Genomic DNA, 14,587 nt, shown 5'->3' on the forward strand with positions numbered 1-14,587 from the left:
CATCTTCTTGTAAGATTAGATCAACTCTAATTACTTAGCAGTTAGTAAGGATTCCAACATCTCCCCCTTTCTTTTGTTAGATGAAAACACCAAAGGGAATAGGAAATCTAATCAGGTTAGTGGGTTTTTGAAGGGGTACATATAAATCCATCAATATGGGCCAGAACTTTGTAACAGATATACATGGTATACATAAATCCATCAATATGGGAGGCATTATACATAATTTACAAAAGCACACAGCAATATAACACAGGCTAGTGGTAATGTAACAAATAACATGAATCAACATGAAAATTTAACTACTGCAAAAGTCTCATCAACAATCTTTCATCTCAAGAAATCCAGTGATTCTTGCAACTGCTTAAAATACATAAGCCCATAGTAATATAACACAGGCTAGTAGTAATGTAACAACATAAATCGACCTGAAAATTTACAAATGTCCATAAGTCCTAGAAATAGTCGATAAGGAATCCATTGTCCATTAGTTCATGCACCAGGAATCTAATAATTCCTGTAAGCTCTGAAGTACTGCAAAAGTCTCATCAACAATTTTTCATCTCAGGGAATCCAGTGATTCTTGCTGGTTTTTCAGGAACTGAAAGCTGAAGATTTTAAAGTTCTTTTGACAGTCTCATTGTTAGCCATCTGATTCCTTTTCCACCTGTGGAAATATAAGCAGATCCTCTTCCCCAAGCAGTTAACCTATCTAATTCTCTTCTGTTTACCACTTTTGGATTTCTCCTCATCATCTGGTAATTACATTGGAGCTGTTTGCATTGGATATTGTCTTGTTGTCTTAAAAGGCCTGTATTCTTCCCAACTGTAATCCTGATTGCTTTTCTGTTGGTTGATGACATCAGAGTTCTGAATTTCTAAAGTCTCTCTGGTGTAACCTCAGCTGCTATCATGCCCCACCTGTCCTTTGATTGATACTTTAGAGCTGGGCCCTGCCTCTCATTCCTCTGGGTCAATATACATTTAGAGGCCCAGTGAAAGCCTCGGTTACATTTTGGACATGGGGTTTTGGGTTTTCTCTCACCCTGTCTTCTCACTCTATCTCCATATCTACAATGAGCTCTCAAATGTCCAATTTTTCCGCACTGAAAACATCGACGAGTTTCTCTAGAATTCCTCTGCCAAGAAGGACCTTGTCTTTCCATGTTCATCATAGTTTGGGCATAATAAGCATTTGTGCCCACTGTGGCACAGCGTCTTATGATTTCCTCTAAAGGAGCATCTTTGTCTAGCCCCCATATAATTCTCTTGCAAATCTCATTGGCATTTTCCTTAGCCAAATGTCTAGTCATTATTTCTGTTGCTGCATTGTCTCCAATGGTTCTTATTACAGCTGTTTGTAAACGTCCCACAAAATCTGCAAAAGGTTCATTGGGACCTTGCTCTATTTTTGTGAAAGCATTATTTCCATCTTTCTGTCCAGGGAGAGAATTCCAAGCTTTTATTGCAGCCTTAGAAATTTGCTCATATACTGTTATGGGATAATAAATTTGTTCTGGTTTGCCTATTGTGTTGGGCTTGAATCCTACATAATTCATGAAACTCCGAAAGCCACAATAAATTTTGTCCCGGTTCTAGACAAGTTTCCACTATGGATTTCCAGTCATTTGGGGTTAGGATTTCATAAGACAAATTATCCAGTAACATCTTCACATAAGATGATGTAGCCCCATAAAGAGTGCAACCCTTTTTCAAATCTTTAATTTTTCCCAAATTAAAAGGAGTGTATTTTCTCTCTTTTTGACCTGAGGAGTTGAGCTCTTCAATCACAGGATCTCCTTCATTTTTTGCTTTAATTAATGCTTTTTCTAATCTTGTTAAATTCTGCTTTACAGGAGAAGCTGACTGTGTTTCTGTCTCTCTCCCTCCCCCTTGTTCCACCCATGAAGGGTTAATTGTGGGGGGAGGGTCATGAGATGTGGAATCACCTAATTCCTCCTGCTGTAAAGTATCATACTCAGAATTGTAATTAACTCCATTCTTATCTGATTCATCCTCCTTTTCACCTAGTAAAGTTGGTACTTCTTCTTCCTGTACTTTCCTTTTCATCATTCTATCACTTAAATAACTTCTTATAGCCAATTGTATTACATTATATGTATTAATTATTGAGTTAGGCCCATTTTTATCATAGAATTGACAAAGATCCTCTCCAACCAATTTCCATTCATTTAGATCTAATTCCTTATCAAGAGAGAAACAAGGACATATTTCCTTTACAGTTTGTAAAAATTCAGTGATTTGCTGTAAACTTATAATTAAACCTTGGCTTTCCAAAATTTTGACAATGCTCTCTAAACATTTTCCTTGAACAGAAACAGGCTGTTTTCTAAATATCTGTCCCATCTTAGCTGAAATTCTACTTTAACTCTTCTAACAAAATTTCTTTGTTTCACTCACCCTAATTTCTGGGTTGAAGAGTCTTTTCCACTGGATCAGGATCAGAGGCTTTTCCACTTGAATCAGGATCGTAGCTTTTCCACTGAAATCCACTGAGGGGTCCGTTAGCCCCACGTTCAGGGCGCCAAAATGTTGTGATCTAGTTCAGATGGATCTGAATCGGTCCCTGTTCGGGCGCCAAAATGTGGTGAGCTTTTTCTTCTCAAAATGCAGCCAGGTGATAAAAGTTCAGATCTTTTATTATTTCCAATATAGCCCGGTTAGCTTAGAGGCCTATCTCTCTGCTTGGTTCCAAGAGCTCTCTCCAAATGTCTTTAAATCCAAAGGTCTGGTCCTTCAGCCTCTGCCTCAGTTTTCTTCAGCCTCCCCAGCTCCAGTCTTCATGTCATTCCGCTGAAATCTCGACTTGTAGCATCTTCACTCTCCAGAACTCTCCAACTGGCCCATTGGCCTATTTATGCTCCTTCCAGAGAGAGGGATTATGGGTAGTTCTACTTAGTACCTTGTTTCAGGTTCTGCCCAAAACATCTTCTTGTAAGATTAGATCAACTCTAATTACTTAGCAGTTAGTAAGGATTCCAACAAAGAACTATCAGCACCCATGACATTTAAACACCCTAGGACAAAGTCTCAATCACCAAGCCCTAATTACATTTCATTTATGGACAAACTAAATCGAAACTAATTTATATGGCTATGAGCTATCTCTTCTGACTGAGAGTGGTACCTGTAATATGAGAAAAAACATTGGACCAGAAGTCAGAAACCTGGGTTCTAGTCACAGTTTATGATTGTATGATCACTGTATGATCTCCAACAAATTATTTCTCTGATCCTCAGATTTCTCATTTGTACAATGAGAAGCAAGGGATCTTTAAATTCCCTTATAGTACTAACATTCTATGAATTGGAAAAAGACAAACCAAGCTATGAATAGGATGAAATACTTCTATGACATAAGAAACGATAAATATGAAGAATTTATATGAAGAATAAAAAATATTATATCTGATGTCTCTTCCAGCTCTCTATCTATGACAATATTAATTTGGAAAAGCATGATTTATATAAACTGATGAAAAGTCAATTATCTAGAGCTAGGTAATATATACATGAGCTCTAGAAGTTAACTATCTTCTCAAGGTCATGTAGGGAGTTTGTTTTTTGGTACAGAAAGGTTCCCTGATAGAGAACTAATCAGGAAATTGGGATATCTTGTCTATCTGTCTCTCTCTCCGTCTATCTAGATATAGACATACACACATTTATGGAGATGTGTGTATAGGTAATGGCTACAAATTATAAATATAAAGAACTAGCCCATTCCCCCAGATGAGCTATAAATAATGACAAAATCTATCCATAAGATAGGGGGAAATGTATTTTCTTTCACTGAAGTGGTCAGATTCATTCACTCAACTGATATAATGACTAGTTTTGCTGAATTGTTTCTTTTTTTTTTTTAATTTTCTTTCTTTTCTAATCACATCTATCTATCCATATAGTCATTATTTCTGTGCTCTCTGTTTTCTTGATGCAATGATTGGTTTCCTTTTGTCTTTCTTTCTCCAGTGCTTAGCATAGTGCCTGGCCCTAGTAGGCAAATAATAAATGCTTGTTGATTGATTAAATGATTAAAAGACTGGCTCTGAGAAGAGAGGAAAGAAAGGAATATATTTTTAAAATTAATATATTTAAAAATTTTAAAAATTAAAAATATACATTATTTAAAATTAAGAAAAAGTACTTCAGATGAGAATTTTGTGTTAAAGATGGAAACTTCTTCATCAAAAAATAAAAGATGCACACCTCAAAGTATTCTTTATCAGAACACCTGATGAAGTGTTCCAAGTTGGTCTGACTACTTCTTCCTTGTTATGCATCCTGGCAAATGCATCCTTAACAACTAAGGCCATTTTCTCCAATTTTTTATCCTTTTCCAAATCTTTCAGGTTTTTTTTCTTATAGTGGTACAGACATTTTTCAGATGGAGCACTGATTTAGAGGTTAGGAAAGTGGAATCCTAATCCTGATTTTGAAATAACCTTGCTATGTCATTCTAAGCAAATAATTTAACTTCTTTTTGGGCTCAGTCTCCTTTTCAGGAAAATGAGGATCTTGGACTGGACCCCTAAGATTTCCTCCCATTTTCTCTGAAATCTTAATATCCTTAAAAAAAAAAAAAAAAAGACAAATAAGAGATCTTAAGGCCCCACTATATATTTCCTTGTTCTCTAGGTTTTAAATTAAGTTTTCTCCTTTTTGAAATATTTGGTACCTTTCATTATTCCCCCCAACCCTTACATTCCTCTGTTGCTCACTTTCTGATTCTTTCCCTTTTGATAGAGGGTATTTCCCAGACTTGGACCACACTCTCAAACACCTCGCATGTTGAGGAATTTGCTTTTGACCAATCTCAATTCTTGTCCCAAGTAGCTTTTTGATGGGTAGAACTGACCCCAGATAATTTTCTTTAGGCTCAGTGCAGCTCATCTTCTCCAGTTCTTTTCATTCTTTAGTTCCCTGATTTTTTTCAAGGTTAAGGGAGAGCAAGGAGGCATTCTGAGCAGCTTCTGATCCCTGTTGGGTTCTCTAACCTAGGGGCACTCCAGGCAAAGAAAAATATGCCTTTGTTCTCCATCCTATCTGTAACTGCAGAATCAACTTTTGTTGTTCTTCCTGGAACATTCCATTCATCCCAAGAGAAGATAATAGTTTGACTTACTAGATATAAACTACCTCTTGTTTTCCTCAGGCTACCTTGTTAGATTCCTCACTTTCTTGAATTGGTTTTGTCCTGTCCAACTCTTCATTACTCTATGGACCACAGCACTCCAAACACTTTTATCTTTCATTATTATCTTTATGTCCAAATTCATGTTCATTGTTTCCATGTCACTATTTATTCATCTCACCTTCTGGAATCCCCTTTTCCTTTTGCCTTCAATCTCTTCCAACATCTGGATCTTTTTCAATGAGCCCCATCTTCTCATTATTTGGACAAGGTGTTCAAGTTTCAGATTTAGTATCTGACCTTCAGTGAATAACCTGAATTAATTTCTTTAAGTATAGACTTATTTGATCTCCTTGGTGTACCAGGGAATCTCAAAAGTCTTCTCCAGTACCATGACTCCAACTATCAATTCTGCTTTCCTTATAGTCCAACTCACATCCATACATTGTTACTGGAAAAACCATAACTGACTTATACAGATCTTTGTCAGCCTGGTGATGTCAGAGCTATAAATGCTCTATCTCTGGTGCATTCTTCTCTTGGAGTATTTTGGAGAGTTACTGGTGGGAGGGGAAGGGGAGACAAAAAGTCCTATATCTCTGGTCTAGTGAGCTGGACATCCAATCTCCATTTCTTAAGACCTTGTTTGCATCTATTTTCCTTCCTGTTTTAAAACCGGTTTCTCTAAGATAAATCTATGGCTAACCATTGCATTTTTGCTCCAAGAGTTGCATAATTTGAATGCAGCATCATAGAGAGAAGCAGGAGAGGGAAATACCCAGGAGAGATTTTTTTTTTTAACAACTACTAGGACATTTCCTGGCTGGGAGACAGAGCTGAACAAAAGAGAGTTATTGATTCATATTTAATAGCTTTCCAGAGCAGGAAGAAAAATGTAGACCCAGACAAACAGTGTAATAGCTTTGGTGGGGGATGGGGGCCAGAAGGCTGAGACTGGTATGCTGGGTGGTAAGTAGATCATTTCCTCTTCCCATTGTCTATTCTTCCTGCCCCTAGGCTTGGTTGAAAGTCCCCAAGTGAAAAGTAAATCTGAGGATGCCTCTGGATGGAGAGGAGAGTAGAGAAAGTGATTGGGAAAGACAAGAAGGGCCCTCCCAATGATTGGGACAAGAAGGAGGGAGCGAATAGCCTTTCTTACCAGCACCAGAGGCCCCATTTCCCCACTAGCACTACACATCCTGCTTCTGATTCAGGAGTGTCCAATCCTTGCATGAATCTGGCTTGAGCTGGGAGTGTGAGAAATTGGGCCTACTTTCCAAATGTGGCTTTAGACCAATCAAGGATCCAAGCTCATTAAGGGAAGGATACAGTTCTGAGGTCAGATGAGCAAGCAGAGATGTACAATTAAAAGGAAGGAATACAGGACCTCTCTCGATCAGTTCCTCTTCATCAGCTTAGTCTCGTGCTTCAACCATTATTGCCAGATTTCCCTTCCCTTGCCTCAGTCCCCATAAGGTATCATACCCTTATCTGCTGGTGCTCTGCCTGAAGGAATATAAATTTTGATAGCTGAAGTTATCTTGGAGTTTACTGGCTAAATTTTTCTCTTAAGGAACACGCCTAAAACCCAGATCATAGGGGCTCTCCGAGATTGGCCAACAATAGGTCCCAGACCGAGCCGCATTTGCTCATTGTTTGGCCCAGATTGACTTAAAGTGAATGTAAATAGCAATTGTTTCAGTTTTGGCCAGAAAACCGTAGGGTCTCTCCATCTCTCGTTGTATTTTTTTTTAACTACGCAAAAGGGATTATTCTTTGTCTCTTATCTTATTTACAATTAATCCTTGAGGCTGCGGTCTCTCACAGCATCCCTGGGCCATCTTCAATCATTCTGATATTTATCTGACCACAGGTTGGCTCTGGAGGAGAAAGTGAGGCTGGTGACTTTGCATAGCCCACCCTCACAAATCCAATTCACCTGCAAGTCTGGTTTCACCTCCCTGATATCTTGGTCTTCCTCCAGAAGGACAAACAATTACACAAAAACAAGGACAAAACAAGCCCCTGCTTTCCAGGAACTTACATTTAATTGGGAGAAGGGGGAAGGGGAGAAATTCAACTTGTGAACAGGCAAGTACATTTAAAAATATGAAGAAAATAGATTTCAAGTTAATTTTTGAGAAGGGAGCCTAGTAACAGGTTATTAAGAAAGATCTCTTACAGGAGGTAGCATTTAAACTGAGTCTTGAAAGGATCTTGTGCCACAGTTCTCTTTTATTGTCCTGACTCAGTTTCCCTAATTGTCCTGCCTCAGTTTCCCTGAATTGTTTTGCCTCAATTCCTAATTGTTCTGCAACACCACCCCCCCTCCTAATCATGATGATCCAGATAAGAAGACCTTCTATCTTAGACATCAAGACCCCAGCCCTTCCCTACTTATCAGAATGCCTTCCCCAACCCTGTCAGAACCAGATTGTTAATCCCCTGTCAGAACTGGATTGTTAGTTCCTGCTCTCAGCACTCTGACTTCGTCCTGCCTGGGTCTACCCCTGTATCTGAGTCACATGTATATATGTATGTATGTATGTGTGTGTGCATATGTCACTGAGAACTGACATTGTTGCTGGATTCTTGGATTCTTGGAGATGATAGTCTCATTCAGCCCTGGAACCAAACCATGCATCCATTTGGTCCCAGTAAATCTCTCCCTTTCCAATAAAATATTAATAACTCTCTTATCTTTATCTTGCCTCACTTTCTCCGGCATTACAATCTAAGTATTATAAGAAGTGCAGATAGAAGAAAATTCCAAGTAATTTGTTGGAAGACATGCAAGCAAGAGATGGAGCATCAGATTTGGGGATAGCAAGTCGACTAAAGCATAAAGTGCATGGGAAGAATTATTTTGTGATCAACCTGAAAAGAGTTTAAATGTCAGACTGAAGAGTTCATATTTTACACCAGAGACAATAGGGAATCACAGAAGACTTGAAAAGTGCCTGTGTTTAAGGAATATCAATTTAGTAAATAAGTATGTAGAAGATGGAGCAAGGAGGGGAGAGGCTGAATACAGGCAGATTGAATTGGAGGCTTTTGCAGTAGTCCTGATGAGATGTGGAAAAGGACTGGATAAGAGAGCTTATGGTGGAAATATAGAGGTGTTAGCAAATGTACTAGATGTTCTGAAATTAAAATCCAAAAGATTTGGTAGCTGATTGGATATGAATTGCATTCCACTCAAATGACATATGATTTCCTATTTCTGTAAATTTTCTCATGCTACTCCCTTCACCATCTCTCCCTTTCACTGCTCTCTTTGGAATTTCTCTAACTTTCTAAACATCACAACTCCTAGGCAGGAAATAATCAGACCTCTAAATACATGTATCATTTTATGCCCCCATTATGTGATTTAAGATGTGTTATATAATAGTTATTTGTAAATATGCCTTATCCCCTTAAGAAATTATAAGTCCTTTGAGGGCAGGATCAAGTTTCATTTAACAAATGTTTATTTATTAATAAATTTAATTCAGTACATTTCTAATTAATCAAATTTAATTAATGTTCATTGATTGATTTTATGTTTCTGATAACAAGGAAAGAGCTGGAAACAAAAGTACTATGCAGACATTTCCTAAATCTGAACTTCAACTTCTCTGTGCTGGCTTATTAGGAAATCTTTTAGTGCAGACAGGTAGGACAATTTAGCGTCTTCATTTATAAAATAATGGAGGTTGGACTGGATGAATTCTAACATACCTTATGCAGTTATTCTTAATAATCTACAAATCTATAACTTGGCTCAAAGGAATTCTAATCTTGGCTTCTTTCTTCCTTTAAGAGAACACATTTGGGGCAGCTAGATACTACAGTGAACCTAATTGCTTCCAAAAAGTAAAAGAGGCAGAGCGACATAATCACAAGAGCATACAAATTGGAAACTGAGAAGCTGATTTCAAACTTTTGCTCCACTAGAACAGAAATCCCCTTGTTGGGGTTCCAGATTAGTGTTGCAAGGTGTCTCAAAAGAATTTATAAGCTCAGATCCATCTCCAAGTCAAGAGACAAAATTTATTATAATTGTAATGCCAGTTAAAGTGGGTTAACCAAAAGAAGTTAGCAAAGAACCAGGAACAAGAAAGTAAATTTATGGGGAAAAATGAGGGGACCAGTTACTTAATGTCACTGAAATGCTAATTTTATGGCTTAGAGGTGGAGTTGAGGAGTGGTCTGGTTCTGAATTTGTGTGCAGGTGCAGCACCCATAGTTCTCTGGGCAGAGCTGAGGGGTGGGACCTTCCAGAGATGTGTTTTTAGGCCCCAAACATCACTAAACCATGCACTCAATTTTGTTCTTCGCCTGCATTGAGTTTAAGCACCTCATTACTGTTGCTTATTAGTCTCAGAAGTCCCCTTATCACCGACCAACAGTCTGTTATCTGATAGAAGCAATATTTGTGGTCTCAGCATCCTGGTCACATAGAAATATATCATTTTCTGCTAGATGACTCCTAAGGCCTTATTCCTTCATTCTGGCTCCACATCTATGGCTTTGGACAAGTCACCTCAGTTTCCTGATCTTTGACAGGAGGGTGGGGCCGCAGGCTCCAGGGCTTCTATGTAAAGTGTTCTCCCCATTTCTCATCAGTTAGTCTTCTTGTGGACTTTGCCATCCCACCTTCCTTTCCCAGGAAATTGGGACATCTCCCGCTGTGGGACTGAGTCTGCCTAATCTTCACATCTCCTCTGGCCCCTCCTCTCTTTTGACTGGTCTCTTGCAAAGGAGTCAGGGCCATGGGCTTTGGGGCCTTTATTAGAGGGGGGGTTCTGTACAGTATTCATTCCATTTCCTACAAACCGTATTGGTTTTGGACTTTTCCATCATGCTTTTATAGTGCCAACAAACAGCAGATGCTTAATAAATGCACTTATTGACCAACTGATCGTAAAATGAGCAGATTAGCCTTATTGACATTTTAAGATTCTTACAATTCTAAAGTTATGATCCTCTTGTAGAACACCACAAAACGCTAAAATACAGTTGCCCCATGGTTTAAAAAGTGCATTTCTTATAAGAAAAACAAAGCCATTTAAATGGCTTTCTCAGGAACCCCCAAACTGACTCTTTACCAGAAATGTGCCCAATGACAACTAATCCCTACAAAAATGCAACTTTTGGCTCTAGTTAGTGATTAGTGGTTTCTGGGCTGACCTTCAGCCGGCCCCAGGATCTTTCCTAGCCAATGCAGGGCCTCCCGGGTAAATGGGCCTGGAGCCCAAGACTTGTCTGGCTTCCTCCTTCCCTCCCAGCAACAAGGCAACGTCTCTGACCGAGTGAAAGCCTTTCCTTCGCCTGCCCAAGGGAGAGTTTTCATTGGCTCCTGCTGCGGTGACCTCATCCTGCTCCAACTTTGGGGCTGTGCCCATTTCCCACATGCCCCTCCTTCATCCAAGGGGTTTCCTTCTGGCCTTCTTTCTCCACAAGCTCCCCTCACGTGGCCCCTCCGAGTTTTCCACTCCGGTCTGACTTCCCTCTGCAATGCTCTGGAGGATTTCTGGATGAATGCCTGCAAAATGTAACTGAAATTTCTTGAGCTCAGCTCATACCTCCCCCACATCCCTATTTCTGTTGTTCTTGGGGCCTTTGCTCCATCTCCAAGAACCTGTCACTCATTAATACCTTGTGCAATAACCTATCGCTTATTAATATCTGGTGATTTCTGTCTAGGGCCCTGACAACAGCCAGGGTTTCAACAGGAAAGGTTTTTAATACAAAGACCTTTTTGTCTCTGAAAACGGCTATGTTGTTGTTAACTGTGCAGGAATTCTACATGCATATACATACATACATATATAGGTATGTGTGTATACAAAAAGGTATGTTTACATACTATTGCGTATATAAATGTGTTCATATACACATTTAAGTCTATGTATACATGTGTGTATATATACGTATGCATATATACATGTATATGTGTGTGGATTCTCTCTCAGTTCTTCCTTCTGCATTGTGTGGGGTAGGAGTGCAGCCGCCCCCACAATCTGGAAAATCCATGTAAATCCATGAAAATCTATGTAAATGTATGTAAAATTTCATTTCTTCATCCCAAACAAGAAGCATGATTTTTTTTCTTTTTCTTTTATGGGAATTTGTAAACCTCATTGTAAAATTTGGGTTAAGTATTTGGTCATAGGCTCTGTGCTGTCTGCTGGTTTTTGCATGTTGTCTGCAGCTTCCACAAAATTCCCATTTAATTTCTTCTGCTGACCCACAATATGTCAAAACTGTAATGAGGAAATCAAGATGTGGAAGGAATAACTACACTTGTAAGGAGTGCAAAGCTTCTCTCGTGGAGAGGGTGCGATGGTATAAAAAGATTCTGGAGTCACATCTCTACCATTTAAAATCCTACTTAGTCTTCCAAACTAAGAATAAATGCTGTAGCTGCCCCCAAACCTTCCCTTTTCCCTCAATCCAAAAGAATCTGTATTTCCTGCGATTCCCAAACTACTATTTGTATAACAACAAGAGTATTTAATAATAAAAAGCATTTACGTAGAATTGAAGTTTCCAAAGGATTTTACACATATTTAACTAGTATTACAAATGTCTACTATGCATTTACTCCCTCTATTATTATTGCTAATAATTACTAATATTAATATTATCTACTATGCACTGTTTTGTACTACATTTAATAATACTAGCAAATATTCATGTAGCATTTTAATCTTTACGAAATATGTTACATTTGTTTTTTCATTTGAGCCTTTCAGAAGTCCTTATGAGGTAGGTTCTATTATTGTCCCTATTTTATAGATGAGAAAACTAAGGCTGAGGCAGGTTAAGTGACTTGCCCAGGGTCACATAACTAGTAAGTATCTGAGAAATAATTAAAATTCAGGTCTTCCTAGTACTCTAAAGTTGGTCCTCCACCTTTTCGCCTCTGTTCTTTGGGACCTATTAGAGGCATACTGGACAGAGCACAGGACTTGCAGTCTAATAATTAGACCTGAGTTCTAATCTTGCTTCAGAAACTTACTGTGTGACCCTGTGTAAGTCGTTTAATCACTGTGTGCCTCAGTTTCCTCAACTGTAAAATGGGGATAATAATAATAACTACCTCCCAGAATTGTGTGATAATAAAATCAGATATCTATAAAACCCTTTGCAAGCCTGAAAATATTATTTGAATGCTAATATCTCCCTCTCTAGATTATAAACTCCTTGAGGGAAGAGACCATGTCTCTGACAGGGATGTAAGCTTTTGTCACTATGGCATCTTTGCCAGCAACATGGAGAATTTTAACCTTTGAGTAGATAAGATTGAATATTTTGTGGCTGACAAGAAAGAACCAACAAAGATATTTGAGCAGAGGAATGACAAGACCATCTGTATGAATACACAAAATAAAATTATCCTGGCAGCAATATAAGGGAAGAAAGATGAGAGGCAAGAGAAAAGGGAACAAACCTTTATTGAGTACCTACTATAGTTCAGGTACTGTGCTAATCACTTACAAATATCTCATTTAATCCTTACAACAACCCCAGGAGATAGGTGCTATTATTATCCTTATTTTATATTTATATATTTCATTATATATATATGTATTTATAATTTACATTTTTATTTTATATAATTTATTATATGTTATCTTTATATGTTACATATTGTTATATCTATACATTTATAGATAATATATTTATATATTATATTTTATTATATACATGAGGAAACTGAGGCAGAGATTAAATTACTTGTCCAGAGTCACAGTTGAATTCCTAACTGCAGACCTAGTGCTCTATTCATTGTGCCCCTTGAAATAAGGGAAGCAGGAATGAAGTTATATATTAAGATAATGATATGAGAAAATGAAAGAACATATAGGAGAGTTTTTGCAGAAGTACAGCTGCAAACCTACAACAGTGTTAGCTGATTGTATTTCAAAGGTGAAGGCTGGTAACTTTAAGGTTATTGACTTGAAATCAATAAATAAACATTTCTTAAGCACTAGGCATTGTGTGTAAATTCTTGGGATAAAAAAAGAGGCAAAAGATAGTGCAACATGTTTGATCTATATCAAATTGTTGCTGTCTTGGGGAGAGAGGAGGCAAGGAGAAAAATTTAGAACACCAAAGTTTTACAAAGATGAATGTTGACAACTATGTTTACATGTATTTGGAAAAATAAAATACTATATAAAAAGAGAGAGAGATAATGAGGAGTCCAGTAAGAGTTCTAGGGAGCCTGTGGAATTGGGAGGATGGTGTTGCCTTCTACAGTCCTAAGGAAGTAGGGTAGAGTTTAGGGAGAAAGGTAATGAGTTTCTATTTAGTTTGAAAGACAGAGCTAATGACAATGTTTTAAATTCCTTCCTCTCCACCCAAAAACCACAGTCAGAAGGAGGAGCAGGTTTAGAGTGAGTGATAATAACCCTGGTTTTGGATGTGTAGTACCATGGGGCCTCTTCTGAGGTTTTCAGACTAGTACCCAGGTTTAGGGGGCTCTATGGGTCTGGGATCACTCACCATCACGGCTTATAAGCTCTTGCCTATCTGTTGGGATTCCTCTTTTTTGTTAGTCAGTCAGAAGATAACAATGACTTCTAAGCAAAGACAGCTACTGAAATGACATAAAAAGAAATGTAGCTGTAGATCTGTAATACCTCTTACTCCCAAAGAAAAACCTAGAGCTCACTCCCTCTCCCTCCCCCCCAAATATTGCAAAATATGAATGGGGATAGAAACACAGGGTTCACACATTGAAGGATATTTCTGTAAGTTACACAAATGTCAATCAGCAACTCAAGCTTTTGACATTGCCGGGCTATTAATTAATATCTTGTGATAATTTCATTATTCTGTCATATATTGGGCCTATTCCCTATGGTGTTACACATGTTCACTGTTCACTTCTTTCTCTTAGCTAGGCTATTCTCATTGATGCTACCTTCTCAGATTTTGCCTCTAATCCCTAGTCTTCAATCCATAATCAGAAATATTGAGTACCTAGTGTGTGCTGGGTACCATGCCAAATTCTAGAGATTTAAAGCAAGAGAAAGTCCTTGCTTACATGGAGCAGCCCAAAGGAGGAGAGAACATGCAAACAACCATTTGTGAGCAAGCCTATATGCAAGATAAATTGAAAACTGTCAATGGAAAGAAGGTATTGCAATCACAGAGATCAGGAAAAACTTCCTCTAGAAGGTAGGATTTTAGTTTAGACTTGAAAGAAGTCAGGATCAGTAAGAGGCAGATAGAAGGAATATATTAAAACTGTATCTTGTTCTGGGCTACCTGATGACTTTCCTCCCTTATAATAAATTTACAAGTTGTTGTTCAGTCATTTCCATTGTGTCCAACTCTTCAGGACCCTGCTTGGAGTTCTCTCCGCAAAGACCCTGGAAGGGTTTGTCATTTTCTTCTCCAAAACATTTGATGAAGAAGCCATCCCTTTTTTTT

The sequence above is a fragment of the Antechinus flavipes genome, chromosome 1 (assembly GCF_016432865.1).
Source record: "Antechinus flavipes isolate AdamAnt ecotype Samford, QLD, Australia chromosome 1, AdamAnt_v2, whole genome shotgun sequence".
In the NCBI taxonomy this organism is placed as follows: Eukaryota; Metazoa; Chordata; class Mammalia; order Dasyuromorphia; family Dasyuridae; genus Antechinus; species Antechinus flavipes.